At 40.7% G+C, this 15959-nt stretch overlaps 1 protein-coding gene across 1 annotated transcript in view; it reads right to left on the bottom strand.

The window, feature by feature from the left end:
* Nucleotides 1-15959, bottom strand: part of PAK5 (p21 (RAC1) activated kinase 5) — a 319035-nt gene that overhangs the window by 113538 nt on the left and 189538 nt on the right.

Genomic DNA, 15959 nt, shown 5'->3' with positions numbered 1-15959 from the left:
CTCTCCTTAAACTTGCCATGTGGATTATAGTTCCCTGCCGCAATGACTTTGATTTGGCCATGTGACCTGCTTTGACTGTGGATGGAAGAGACAGTTAGCAAGTTCAGGGCAGAAGTTTTTGGAGGCATTGTATGTTCCCACTTTTTCCTTGTGCTCCTGTCTCTTGCCACAAAGATCTCTCTCTCAGGTAGATGACACTTCCTCAGCCTAGGTCTTGGAAGGAGAGATGCATGAGGGCAGACACAAGCCCAACTTCCAGTCTGAAGACAAGACCAGGCAAGCCCAACTGAGAAATTACTGAGCCACGGCTGACTCGCAAATGAGAAATAAATGTGTGTAATGAAGCCACTGAGATTTTGGCCTTGTTTGTTATATAGCATTATTAAAGCTGACCAGTACACAGGAAGAAACATGTCAAACTTTGGTATGTACTTAAAATCCAAAACATTTGTGTGGAATAAAATATATACATACATGAAAAATGGGTTGATAATGATAGTCACCACATAAAGGATGAAACAAGTAAATATTTACAAAGCACTTAGAAAAACATCTAGCACAAAGTAATTACTTCAAGTATTAATTATACACCTCTGGACAAATATACAAGAAAGTTGACTGATATTTCCTGCAGAGAAGGGAACCAGGGGAAGAAGGCAGGGAGGAAGACTCACTTTTCACTGCATATTATATTTACAATTTTTTACAGTGTACTTTACCTGTTTGAAACAACATCGTTTACGCAGGTGAAACATAGCCAGTGACTAGAACACCTCTAGAAAATATGTAAAATAGGCAAAGTATGCTTTATGATGTTCAAAACACATAAGGTAACCCCGGTTTGCATCCCAGGTAGGTCACCTATTCACTGTGATCCCAGGTAATTGTGTTTTCCTTTCTGCAGCTACTCATCTGTGAATAGAACAATTATCATTTTGGGAATCCTTACAACACTGCCATGGGCATTGTAAAAGATGATGTTTTGGCCTACATGTTGATTTGTTGAGGAAGATTATCTCAGTCCTTGGACTGGAATAGTGGGTCATATATTCCTACACTTCTTTTTGTTTTTGAGACAGAGTCTCGCTCTGTCGCCCAGGCTGGAGTGCAGTGGCACAGTCTCAGCTCACTTCAAGCTCCCCCTCCCGGGTTCATGCCATTCTCCTGCATCAGCCTCCCAAATAGCTGGTACTACAGACGCCCACCACCACACCAGGCTAATTTTTTTTTGTATTTTTAATAGAGACGGGGTTTCACTGTGTTAGCCAGGATAGTCTCAATCTCTTGACCTCGTGATCTGCCAGCCTTGGCCTCCTAAAGTGCTAGAATTACAGGCGCGAGCCATGGCGCCCATATTCCTACACTTCTATGTATATATTCTTCACAGCATTTATCCACTTGTGAGTAATTAATTACATGTAATGGTGTGCTCAGTGTCTGTTTTAACTACTAGAATGTACGATCCATGAGGGAAAGGATGCTTCCTGCTTTTTCATTACTGTTTGCCTGACCTATAGTAGGGCTCACAAAATATTTGTTGATGGACTAAAATCACCCTGAACAGCACATTTATTCAGTAAATAGCACAAGGCGTTGGAGCTCCATGTTCTCTCACTCTCCCCATTGTTCCTTCTCTACCTCCCTTCATTCTCTGTTAAAACTGTTATTTCTTTTAAACACGTGTCGCTGTGTAGTAAGCAGGGTCTTCCTATGCCTTCCAGTTTTCTCAAGTTCTTTTTCCATCCTCTACCTACATAAATATTCTCTCAGCAATGCTCAGATCATTCATAGCCTTCACTCCCTGGACTCCATCACAACCCATCACATTCATTCGGCTTGTTACTTCAGACTAATTTGGAAGGGCTGTAATGAAAATGGATGAAAGATTATAAGGACTTCAACTACCTTGATACAGTATCTTTCCTGGAAAATATAATTATAATTTAAAACAATTCTATAAGTACTTTACTACAAGTAGGTCAACAAATACAAGTGAGCTGACCTTAAACACTCGGGCACACCCAAACCAAAATGTAAAGAAGTAAAGGAATCCTGCTGTCACAGACTGCTGCAGAAATGGTCCACAAGGTTTCATTCTTCCTGGTATCCATGCCTTCAAGGAGGCCTCTCCCACACTGACTCTGAACTTGGATATAAAATTTGATGTGACCAATGAGACAAGAGAAAATATGACACCAATACGCACTGTGCCTGCACACTGGTGCTTGCTCACCCTCTTGCTGTCCTTGGAAACGGCAGTCAGCATGAAAACAAAGCCAGCCTACCCTGCTGGAAGATGAGGGGCTGTGTATACCAGTTACCTGTCTCCCCAGCCAGCAACTAGTCGACCCTGAGAAGCAGAGCTGCCCAGTTGATCAGCAGCTATCCACACGAGAGAGCCTAGTCAAAACCAGCAGAACTACCCAGTTGAACTGGACTTAGAAGTACAGAATCAAGACACAAATAAATGTTTTTTTGCTTTAAACCATTATGCTTTGGAGTAGACTGCTATACAGAAAAAGCCAACATAATAAAAACCGTGATTATCATCCTCTACCTTTCATCTTCAGATGCTTGCCATTTTTAGGTTTCTATTTTAGCTGCTTCAAAGTTTCACGTAACAACATCCAATCTGGGTAACTATATTAGCTGCTACACAATTGAGTGCTAACTCAAAGGACTTTTGATTGTGATATTACTATCTGGTTGAAGACCTGGAACGTTTTCAGTGGCAGGAAATTACACCAATAATTAGCTCTATACGCCATCTCTCAGAATTATTTAGTGAGCATAAAATACATTTGAAAATATAATTTGGCCATTTGTTGGCTGAGTCTGCTTGACAGTTTAAGAAACTTTAGCTATGACCACTTTTTAAAAAAGCAAGACAGAAATTATTTCAGAAAAATCATTTGAGAAGAGTTATTTAGCCTGTATTCATACCTGAACAAGCACTGAAAATGCTAGGCCAAATATTTTTAGAGGCAGAATAGAAATGTCTTGTTATTCCCTTTCTCATTGTGAATTTCCCAGTGGTTGCTATGCCACTCAACGAGAGTATTCAAAAGAAAATATCAATGAACTAATACTGTTTCTGTGTTTAAATAAGAGAGTTGTGAAGAGGAAATGCACAGCTGAATTAATCTACATACACTGCATCCTGTGACACCACACAACTATAATTTTAATGATCAAACAGTTCTCTCTCTCCAGTAAATTTGAGTTAAAGAGTTACAAAGGAAGAACTTAAAAGGAAAACACAAAACAGCTCTAAATCCTGAAGCAATTATTCCTGGGAAGTTCACAGATGCAGAGACAAAATCTCCAAGATGGATCGTGACATTCTATCAGCAGTGTCTACTACTCTGTTAGCAAGGAGGAGGCCCACACTCAGGTAAAAGACAGAGACAGGGTCCTAGTGCCTTTTAGCACCATGGGACAGAGGGACGCCTAGTAGGAAAGTGAAGATCTGCTTGGCAGATGATTTCTTCTCTATGATGTGCTCATGCTCAGTCTACTTACTAGGGCACTAAAAGTTCAATGCGTCTTATCCCACATTCATGGCAGCCCTCTCTCGCGGGTCCCCAAGACCACCTCCAGGCTTGATGATTCACCAGGAGAACTCATAGGACTCTGCATACAGTCATACTCATGGCTATGATTTATCACAGTGAAAGGATACAAAACAAAATTAGCAGTGGGAAAAGGGGCATGGGACCAAGTCCAGAGGATACCAGGTGCAGGCTTTCAGAGGTCTTCTCCTAGAGAACTCACACGGATTGTTGTTAATTCCCCCAGGACTGATTGTAACAACACATGTAAAATGCCATCTATCAGGGAAGCCCATCAGAGATGAAGGGCCTGAGGATTTTATTTGGTACGGGTCACGTAGGCACCCTTGCTTAGTCCATATTTAAATTCCAGGAATAAAACAAGGGTTCAACATAAACCTTTTTTTTTCTTTTTTTTTTTAATGCATAAACAGTTTAGGCACAATAAGCCATTCTTTATCAGGGAATGGTGAGGAACTTCCTAAAATCCAAGTTCCCAGATGCCAACCAAGGGCCAACCTTGCAAATAGGCTTTTTTCTAGGATATGCATCCTCAAGCCTGCTAGACTAACTCTTTTCTGCAGAGGAGGTGTTATTGTCATCGCGCTTTCATAGAGGAGGAAACAGATGCTCAGAGCCCAGGTTAGAAACTTGTAAAACTGGAGATTTAGAATCTCAAAACACAAGCTTTTAATCACTTGTGAGAGCAATGTATGGCTGCCCTGTATTTACCTTCTCTGCCAGTTACACCGTCCTACCCTTCTTAGGGAATCCAGTTGGTATGGATGATGAGGTTTCTTGGGTCCTGTCACGTCTCTCCAGAAATGCGCTTTCTGAGAAACTACAAACTGTGCCACTGAGCAGGTGAAGCTGAGCAGCCTCTTCCATAGAAGAAAAGATCCCTGCTGCTCAGCACCCATGTAAACCAAGGGCACAGCATACCTCCTTCCACTCCTCCGTGTCCAGCAGACCTACTTCCTAACATCTGGGTAGGTATCTTTCAGTACAGAAAGTTAGCCACAGGTTGAAAAGCAGGCAATTCAAGAATTAATGTGAAATATTTCTTCATCTCTTTGTTTCATTATTTTTTTATTATTATTATTATTTTGAGACAGAGTCTGGCTCTGTCGCCCAGGCTGGAGTGCAGTGGCGCGATCTCGGCTCACTGCAAGTTCCGCCTCCCGGGTTTACGCCATTCTCCTGCCTCAGCCTCCCGAGTAGCTGGGACTACAGGCACCCGCCACCACGCCCGGCTAATTTTTTTTTGTGTGTGTGTTTTTAGTAGAGATGGGGTTTCACCGTGTTAGCCAGGATGGTCTCGATCTCCTGACCTCGTGATCCGCCCGCCTCGGCCTCCCAAAGTGCTGAGATTACAGGCATGAGCCACCACGCCTGGTCTGTTTCATTATTAAACACTTTATTATTTGTATCATTATGTGAACATTCAGCTGGCAGTTTGATTCAGCATTAACCAAGTTGGTTCCTTAGCTAACTAAGTTTGGGAAACAATGAATTACATAAGGTCCCTTTGTGGGACATTTCAAGGTCTTTATTATGCTAATATTAGTTTAGTTCCTAGGAGAGGATAGTAAACAGATCCCAGAATCCTTGTTTCTCAAAGTTTATTACAAAACTCACAGCAAACACTGCTTTGATGGATGGTTTCAGTCACCCTATGTTCTTCTATGAAAGGTAAGTCTTAAGTCATAGAAGAGACTGAAGGAAATCCAGATCCCCAGACTCCCATACCCCATTTCTGCTCTGACATCTTCATGGTTATCTCAGCCCTCAACCTGTTCTCGGAGACAGCCCAGCTCTGTCCCTAACTTAGTGGGTTGCCCTGCCTTAGGTGTATGCCTAGTCTAAAAGTTCCAACATGCAGTCATCTCCCAATTCAGGTCTCTATGAACAGGCATAGGGAGCAGGGAGTCAAAGAAGAAATAGCAGGCTAATGCAGCAGCACCTGGTACTATTCGAGTCATACAGGTTGGGGTGATGGCACAGCACCTCATTAGGGACCAGAAGATGCTACTTGAATAATAATCATCTAGGATGAATTGTGTGTCAGATACTGCTCTATATGTACAAATTCACATATTCTGTTTACAGCAATTTATATTGTAAGGACTATTAGTATTTCTGCTATACAGATAAGGAAACTGAGGCCTACGGGAATTTAAAAAATGTGCCCAAGTTCACTTAATAGGAAGGAACCGAAATGGAATTCCAAACCCGGCAGTCCACATTGTGAGGACAAACTGGTCCATGCTCTGCTGACTTGAATACTAGTCCAGTCCCCATGGTGCAGCATGCTCTGTGGCCCTGGCAGCCTCTCTCACATGGGGAGTCCTCCATTCTACATGGAGTTAACTCCAGATATGCTTGGCTCCTGTAATTGTTCAGATAACTCAATGAGAAGATAATAGAAGAAAGCCCTACAAGGGACTGGATGATCTGAATGCTGCTTCTATGATAGACAAGGGAGTGGTTAATACTGCTCATATTATCTGGTTGCAGTGGGGACTTCGCTGGTTCTTCTGAGTTGATACACTGCAACCCTCTTCCCAGCCCTGGGTTCAGTCTCTGCTCTTCTCTGTGCCTTTAAGTTGATTTCTATGACTGCATCACTAGAACTTCCTTGTCTTTGGCTTCTAGGGGGATTTGACCAATTAGAGGCAATTTGTAGGTGGAGAAAGAGGATGGGGATTTATTTCCCTGGCTTTCTTTGCACAATTCCCTGCTTTTCTTGCCAAACGTATTTCTCTGGTTTTCTTGCCAAAATTCCCCAATATGTACAAGTTTCTGTTGGCATTCCCTTTTCCCTCCAGTTTTCCCGCCAGTTTTCAGTCCTTGTAGGGCTAGATACGATATCTTCCTACAGTTTTTAGTTTGTGGGTATTCCTACATTTTTTATAGGTTCTCAGAACCTTGCTTACATGTGCCAGGTAGACCCTTCTGGAGTTCACCTTCTGCTTCCCATCAGGACTCTGACTGGCACATAGCATACTTGTGGGGCTTGTGGTCCCCACTTCCCAGGATTCACCAGCAATGCCTAGGGACTAGGGAATATCCACAAGAAGCCACCACCCATTAAAAGGGGCCAGAGTCTCCACTGGCCATGTGGAAACCCCTGCTTTTTGCATGTATTCCTTTATAACTATTTTAAAAGTATTTTTGTTGCCTTATTTTTCTCTTGGGCATAAAGCTTGAAGTGTTCAAAAAAGCAAGATGAGCATTCTGTGAAATTACTTTCTTTATGAAGTTATCTAAAAGGGTAATGACAAAAGAATTTTATCAAACAATCCTATTGCCTCCTCAGGCAGCCCATTTTCTCATTAATTTAGGATTGTGGTTGAAAGCAGGGACCCAGACTTCCTGGATCTGAATCTGAGTCCTGCTACATTTATCAGTTCTGCATTCTTGGGCAACTTGCTTTGCCTCCTTTTGCCTCAGTATCCTCCTATGATAAATGGTAAGAACAATATTCTCCCCCTCAGTGTGTTGTTGTGAACATTCAGTGAACTAAGACATGAAAAGCGGCTTAGATCTGTGTCTGGCTCCTAGCAAGTGCAATCCAAATCAGGATTTTAGGGAATGGAGTAGGAGCTCTGCTACAAGCCAGGTCCAATCAGTGGCTGAAGTGCCATCTCTCGTCACATCAGGTGGACACGTAGAGGTAGAGGAGTAGCTACCTGACCCCTATTACAAATTGAGAAGGTTCCAGCATTCTTCAACCTTTTCAAAACAATGACTCATGGCTCAGTCCTGTGTCCCATCCATGGTAACATTTTAAGTTTAATGACATGGATGGTGGTGATGGTCACACAAAAGTATGAATGTATTTAATGCCACTGAACAGTACAATAAAAATTGGTTAAAATGGTAAATTTTTTGTTTTGTATATTTCATGATAATAATAATAGTAATAAAAGATAATAACATGGATATGCCCCAGGAGCTTTGACTGCATGGGAGGAAGTAGTTGGCAGGCAGGAGCCATAATGAAGATGGGTTGGGGCAGGCACAGGGTGTAGTGGGGCAGGCAGAGCAGGAGTTCACCTATTAAAAAATCCTTTTGCTCATATCCCCCCTCAAAAATCTCAAATTGTAATATAACATTTGGGATTAAGAAAGAAATATGTCAAACGGTGTTGGTCTAATAAAGTGAAGAGTCAATGTAATTACTGAACTATTAAGGTTTCCAGTCATTCAGCCAGCTAGAGACATAGTGGAAAGAATAAGACCACAGAATTTTAAAATGGTGACTTTAACGTACCTCTTAAGAGTGAGTCTTTTCTTATTGACTCCCTCATGAAGAGAGATTTTTATTTTCTTAGTCTCAGATCTATTTTTCAGAACTTGGTAAATGTAATAATGGAAATTTAAGTACTTTAGAAATACATACCTGTGTTCATATAATTTAGATTTAATGACTGACCAGTCACTTATGCGAGAAAGGTGGCTGTTTCAGAAATCACATTACAGAGGGGACGGCACCAACCACACCATCCCCTTTCTGAGATGTCATTGCCCAGGTATACATTCATTATAGCCTCAGAATCAAGAACAAAAGATTCTCCAGGCTTTTAGCTATGCTGATTTTAGGGAAAATACAACTTGGATTACATATGTGGGATCCATAGGAAAATATAAAATCTTGGGATGGGTTCATCATCTAATCTAAAAATAAAGTTGTTTTCTAAAAAAAAAACATCATTATGTGTCAAAGTTGTTATAAATGATATAGTTTCCTCTCCTTGGATTCATCTATTGCAGTGTCTCCTAACAGGACCCATTGGACAGTCACTAGGTTCCACTGGGTGCTTCCCACTCCAGAAGAAACTGTATTAAAGCCTGTTGGGTCAATAAAATGATTATCCTTGTACCGGGTCCCCATTTCTATTGTACAGATGCTCTTTATCCAGTTGCTTTGTGACCTGGGCCTGTTTTTTTGACCTGTATCATAATCCAAACACACTTCCCTCTCAATAGGTGTAGAAACAGCTGTAGCCCCTTTTCTTCTTTTGTGGATCTGATTCTGGCTTCTAATTTCTACCACTGGGATGTAAACCCTGATTCATACCTGAATCTTTGTTTCTTATTTGTCCTTCTCTACTTCTGTGAATGTCTTAGACCCTTTCCTCTGATCATGATGCTTGAATCTTACCTGTCTGCTGGTTTCTTCTTATCTAAGCCTTCTGATTCTGCCCTGATTCTGAAATCTGTGCCCACAGTTGGATTTAGCATATACATCCATCTGAACTGCACACTTTCTAGACCCTCAATATCATCAGACCTTTCTGCTCTAACTCAACCCCTCATCCTGGCTTCAACTCCTCACCCTGGCTTCTACTCATCCTTCTCAACTTTCTGCTATCCAATATCCAGTACTGACAAAAGGCACACTTTAAGGAAAACATATTTAAATTTGAATCATTTTCAGATTGTCAGAATGACAACGTAATATTGAGATAATAGCAAGAAGAAAATCATGGGTTTTAGAGTACCATCAACGTAGTAAGTACTCAGAAAAACTGCATGGAAATGTGTTAAACATAACAATCAAAAGCCACTACTTCACCATGGTTTTATTCTTTACTATAAGTTTAGTTCTCCTTTATGCCAATGAGCCCAAGTATGGAGACAGAACCCAAACCTCTCTCTTAAGCTCTGTGTCTATTCTTCCAAAGTTCCTCTTGGATTATTCTTATTTTTGACACTCAGCATCTCCAAAACTTAACTCATGATCTCCTACTTGCTCTACCTCTTTCTTTCATACATATTTTAATCCTTATATAGATAGCACCACATTGCATTAAATTGCATCTGCTCCCCAGATGTTCACTACATTTATACCTCTCTCTGAATTCCCACTGTATTGGTTTCCTAAAGTTGATGTAACAAATTTCCACAAACTTAGCAGCTTAGATAATGCAATTTATTTTCTTACAGTTCTGGAGGTCAGAAGTATAACATGAGTCTCAATGGGTAAAAATCAAGGCATTGGTAGGGGTATGTCCCTTTCTGGAGTCTCTAGAGGAAATTACATTTCCTTGTCTCTTCCAGCTTCTAGAAGTCACTTGTATTCCTTGGCTGATACTGCATCTCTCTCTGACTGTTATTCCTTCTTTCCCACTTTCTTTTCCTTCTCTTTTCTTTTCCTTGTTTTCTTTCCTTTCTTTCCCTTCCCTTCTCTTCCCTTCCCTTCCTTTCTTTCTTTCTCAGGGTCACATGCTGCCCCCACCCCCACCCCCCAGGCTGGAGTGCTATAGTGTGATCTTGCTGATCTTGGCTCACTGCAACCTCCGCTTCCTGGGTTCAAGTGATTCTTTGACCTCAGCCTCCCGAGTGGCTGGGATTACAGGCATGCACCACAATGCCTGGCTAATTTTTATATTTTTAGTAGAGATGGGGTTTTGCCATGTTGGCCAGGCTGGTCTCCAACTCCTGACATCAGGTGATCTGCCTGTCTCAGCCTCCCAAAGTGCTGGGATTACAGGCATGAGCCACCGTGCCTGGCTCATCTTTCCCATTTTCCTCTGACTCGCTTGTTTTGTCTTTCTCTTCTACTTTTAAGGACTCTTGTATTATATCGGACCAATCTGAATAATCTCCCTATTTTAAAGTTTAAAATTTTAAAATTTAGCAACAGCAATTCTACCTGCAACCTTAATTCCCCTTACATATTTCAGGGATTATGACGCTGACTTTTTGCAAGGAGGGCACTATTCTGTCTACCACACCCACTGTCACTGCTCTGTCCATGTCAGCATCATTTCTCTCCTAGTCTACTATAAAATTATCTAGCTCAGTTTCCCTTCAACTAAACTTGCCCCTGCCAAGCAGTTTTCCACCCTGTAGGCAGACCAATCTTTTGAAAAATATAAGTCTGTATCATGCTGTCTCTCTCTTAAACCTTTTCTATGACTTCTCACTGACCTTAAAAACAAAACCAAACTCCTTATCAGAGCTTACAAGGCTCTTTGGGACCACCCCTTGGTACCTCTCTAACTGCATAAATTCCTTCTCCCTTTCATTAAGCCTTACCATCCTTAGTCACCCCCATTACCTTAAAGTCCCCCATCCCCCACAACTTCGCCCTCCCCTGCCTGTCTCTACCCTCTCATCTTGGCCCTCACCCAAAGTCTCTTTTCTGGTCTCAGATCAAATGAAACTTCCTTAGGGAGGTCACTTTAGACCTCAGAATACCTTTCTTCTTAAGTGCTCCCACAGTTCCTTGTCTATTGTGCTAGAGAAAAGATTATTTCAAATTACAGACATGCATGAACACATTCTGTCTACCCTGTCCACACCACCATCATTTCTCTCTTAGGCTGCTACAAAGTTGTCTAGCTCAGTTTCCCTTCCACTAGACTTACCTGTACAAGCAGTTCTCCACCCTGTAGGGAGACCAATGTTTCTAAAATGTACGTCTTGTATTATGCTCGCTCTCCTAAACTTTTTCTATGACTTCTCATTGTCATTACACACAAATACAAACCCCTTATCCAGCTCCCAGTTGTGGATGGTTAAAACAAAAAGAAGCACACAAAGTAAAAGTTAAAAGGGAACTACTTTGTTCCTATTGCAAAGTTTCAAATTCAGATCATTTCCTATTTGTTTGTGTTATCCCTGCACACATCCTGACTTTTTATACATAAATATATGACCACTCTAAGTACACTGTGTGGGACTTGCTTTTTTTTTGAGTCATTTAGCCTATTTTGGGTGTTATGTTAAAAAAGATAAAAAAGCAAACCTTGGCTATCTTTCCATATCAGCACACATACCACACTTGCTTTTTATTTATTTATTTTTATTTATTTATTTATTTATTTTTTATTATACTTTAAGTTCTAGGGTACATGTGCATAACGTGCAGGTTTGTTACATATGTATACTTGTGCCATGTTGGTGTGCTGCACCCATCAACTCGTCAGCACCCATCAATTCATCATTTATATCATGTATAACTCCCCAATGCAATCCCTCCCCCTCCTCCCTCCCCATGATAGGCCCCAGTGTGTGATGTTCCCCTTCCCAAGTCCAAGTGACCTCATTGTTCAGTTCCCACCTATGAGTGAGAACATGCGATGTTTGGTTTTCTGTTCTTGTGATAGTTTGCTAAGAATGATGGTTTCCAGCTGCATCCATGTCCCTACAAAGGACACAAACTCATCCTTTTTATGGCTGCATAGTATTCCATGGTGTATATGTGCCACATTTTCTTAATCCAGTCTGTCACTGATGGACATTTGGGTTGATTCCAAGTCTTTGCTATTGTGAATAGTGCCACAATAAACATACGTATGCATGTGTCTTTGTAGTAGAATAATTTATAATCCTTTGGGTATATACCCAGTAGTGGGATGGCTGGGTCATATGGTACATCTAGTTCTAGATCCTTGAGGAATTGCCATACTGTTTTCCATAATGGTTGAACTAGTTTACAATCCCACCAACAGTGTAAAAGTGTTCCTATTTCTCCACATCCTCTCCACACCTGTTGTTTCCTGACTTTTTAATGATTGCCGTTCTAACTGGTGTGAGATGGTGTCTCATTGTGGTTTTGATTTGCATTTCTCTGATGGCGAGTGATGATGAGCATTTTTTCATGTGTCTGTTGGCTGTATGAATGTCTTCTTTTGAGAAATGTCTGTTCATATCCTTTGCCCACTTTTTGATGGGGTTGTTTGTTTTTTTCTTGTATATTTGTTTGAGTTATTTGTAGATTCTGGATATTAGCCCTTTGTCAGATGAGTAGATTGCAAAAATTTTCTCCCATTCTGTAGGTTGCCTGCTCACTCTGATGGTAGTTTCGTTTGCTGTGCAGAAGCTCTTTAGTTTAATTAGATCCCATTTGTCAATTTTGGCTTTTGCTGCCTTTGCTTTTGGTGTTTTAGACATGAAGTCCTTGCCCATGCCTATGTCCTGAATGGTACTACCTAGATTTTCTTCTAGGGTTTTTATGGTATTAGGTCTAACATTTAAGTCTCTAATCCATCTTGAATTAATCTTCGTATAAGGAGTAAGGAAAGGATCCAGTTTCAGCTTTCTACTTATGGCTAGCCAATTTTCCCAGCACCATTTATTAAATAGGGAGTCCTTTCCCCATTTCTTGTTTCTCTCAGGTTTGTCAAAGATCAGATGGCTGTAGATGTGTGGTATTATTTCTGAGGACTCTGTTCTGTTCCATTGGTCTATATCTCTGTTGTGGTACCAGTATCATGCTGTTTTGGTTACTGTAGCCTTGTAGTATAGTTTGAAGTCAGGTAGCGTGACGCCTCCAGCTTTGTCCTTTTGACTTAGGATTGTCTTGGCAATGCGGGCTCTTTTTTGGTTCCATATGAACTTTAAAGCCGTTTTTTTCCAATTCTGTGAAGAAAGTCGTTGGTAGCTTGATGGGGATGGCATTGAATCTATAAATAACCTTGGGCAGTATGGCCATTTTCACGATATTGATTCTTCCTATCCATGAGCATGGTATGTTCTTCCATTTGTTTGTGTCCTCTTTGATTTCACTGAGCAGTGGTTTGTAGTTCTCCTTGAAGAGGTCCTTTACATCCCTTGTAAGTTGGATTCCTAGGTATTTTATTTTCTTTGAAGCAATTGTGAATGGAAGTTCATTCCTGATTTGGCTCTCTGCTTGTCTGTTACTGGTGTATAAGAATGCTTGTGATTTTTGCACATTAATTTTGTATCCTGAGACTTTGCTGAAGTTGCTTATCAGCTTAAGGAGATTTTGGGCTGAGACGATGGGGTTTTTTAATATACAATCATGTCATCTGCAAACAGGGACAATTTGACTTCTTCTTTTCCTAACTGAATACCCTTGATTTCTTTCTCTTGCCTGATTGCCCTAGCCAGAACTTCCAACACTATGTTGAATAGGAGTGGTGAGAGAGGGCATCCCTGTCTTGTGCCAGTTTTCAAAGGGAATTTTTCCAGTTTTTGCCCATTCAGTATGATATTAGCTGTGGGTTTGTCATAAATAGCTCTTATTATTTTGAGGTACGTTCCATCAATGCCGAATTTCTTGAGCGTTTTTAGCCTGAAGGGCTGTTGAATTTTGTCAAAAGCCTTTTCTGCATCTGTTGAGATAATCATGTGGTTCTTGTCTTTGGTTCTGTTTATATGCTGGATTACGTTTATTGATTTGCGAATGTTGAACCAGCCTTGCATCCCAGGGATGAAGCCCACTTGATCATGGTGGATAAGCTTTTTGATGTGCTGCTGAATCCGGTTTGCCAGTATTTTATTGAGGATTTTTGCATCGATGTTCATCAGGGATATTGGTCTAAAATTCTCTTTTTTTGTTGTGTCTCTGCCAGGCTTTGGTATCAGGATGATGTTGGCCTCATAAAATGAGTTAGGGAGGATTCCCTCTTTTTCTATTGATTGGAATAGTTTCAGAAGGAATGGTACCAGCTCCTCCTTGTACCTCTGGTAGAATTCAGCTGTGAATCCATCTGGTCCTGGACTTTTTTTGGTGAGTAGGCTATTAATTGTTGCCTCAATTTCAGAGCCTGCTATTGGTCTATTCAGGGATTCAACTTCTTCCTGGTTTAGTCTTGGGAGAGTGTAAGTGTCCAGGAAATTATCCATTTCTTCTAGATTTTCTAGTTGATTTGCGTAGAGGTGTTTATAGTATTCTCTGATGGTAGTTTGTATTTCTGTGGGGTCGGTGGTGATATCCCCTTTATCATTTTTTATTGCGTCTATTTGATTCCTCTCTCTTTTCTTCTTTATTAGTCTTGCTAGCGGTCTGTCAATTTTGTTGATCTTTTCAAAAAATCAACTCCTGGATTCATTGATTTTTTGGAGGGTTTTTTGTGTCTCTATCTCCTTCAGTTCTGCTCTGATCTTAGTTATTTCTTGCCTTCTGCCAGCTTTTGAATGTGTTTGCTCTTGCCTCTCTAGTTCTTTTAATTGTGATGTTAGAGTGTCAATTTTAGATCTTTCCTGCTTTCTCTTGTGGGCATTTAGTGCTATAAATTTCCCTCTACACACTGCTTTAAATGTGTCCCAGAGATTCTGGTATGTTGTATCTTTGTTCTCATTGGTTTCAAAGAACATCTTTATTTCTGCTTTCATTTCGTTATGTACCCAGTAGTCATTCAGGAGCAGGTTGTTCAGTTTCCATGTAGTTGAGCGGTTTTGGTTGAGTTTCTTAGTCCTGAGTTCTAGTTTGATTGCACTGTGGTCTAAGAGACAGTTTGTTATAATTTCTGTTCTTTTACATTTGCTAAGGAGTGCTTTACTTCCAATTATGTGGTCAATTTTGGAATAAGTGTGATGTGGTGCTGAGAAGAATGTATATTCTGTTGATTTGGGGTGGAGAGTTCTATAGATGTCTATTAGGTCTGCTTGGTGCAGAGATGAGTTCAATTCCTGGATATCCTTGTTAACTTTCTGTCTCGTTGATCTGTCTAATGTTGACAGTGGAGTGTTGAAGTCTCCCATTATTATTGTATGGGAGTCTAAGTCTCTTTGTAAGTCTCTAAGGACTTGCTTTATGAATCTGGGTGCTCCTGCATTGGGTGCATATATATTTAGGATAGTTAGCTCTTCCTGTTGAATTGATCCCTTTAGCATTATGTAATGGCCTTCTTTGTCTCTTTTGATCTTTGATGGTTTAAAGTCTGTTTTATCAGAGACTAGGATTGCAACCCCTGCTTTTTTTTGTTCTCCATTGCTTGGTAGATCTTTCTCCATCCCTTTATTTTGAGCCTATGTATGTCTCTGCATGTGAGATGGGTCTCCTGAATACAGCAGACTGATGGGTCTTGACTCTTTATCCAGTTTGCCAGTCTGTGTCTTTTAATCGGAGCATTGAGTCCATTTACATTTAAGGTTAATATTGTTATGTGTGAACTTGATTCTGCCATTATGATATTAACTGGCTATTTTGCTCGTTAGTTGATGCAGTTTCTTCCTAGCCTCGATGGTCTTTACATTTTGGCATGTTTTTGCAATGGCTGGTACCGGTTGTTCCTTTCCATGTTTAGGGCTTCCTTCAGGGTCTCTTGTAAGGTGGGCCTGGTGGTGACAAAATCTCTAAGCATTTGCTTATCTGTAAAGGATTTTATTTCTCCTTCACTTATGAAACTTAGTTTGGCTGGATATGAAATTCTAGGTTTAAAATTCTTTTCTTTAAGAACGTTGAATATTGGCCCCCACTCTCTTCTGGCTTGTAGAGTTTCTGCCGAGAGATCTGCTGTTAGTCTGATGGGCTTCCCTTTGTGGGTAACCCGACCTTTCTCTCTGGCTGCCGTTAAGGTTTTTTCCTTCATTTCAACTTTGGTGAATCTGGCAATTATGTGTCTTGGAGTTGCTCTTCTGGAGGAGTATCTTTGTGGCGTTCTCTGTATTTCCTGAATTTGAATGTTGGCCTGCCCTACTAAGTTG

The sequence above is a fragment of the Trachypithecus francoisi genome, unplaced genomic scaffold (genome assembly GCF_009764315.1).
Source record: "Trachypithecus francoisi isolate TF-2019V2 unplaced genomic scaffold, Tfra_2.0 Lachesis_group21, whole genome shotgun sequence".
NCBI lineage: Eukaryota > Metazoa > Chordata > Mammalia > Primates > Cercopithecidae > Trachypithecus > Trachypithecus francoisi.
This window is presented reverse-complemented; position numbering and strand designations above follow the sequence as displayed.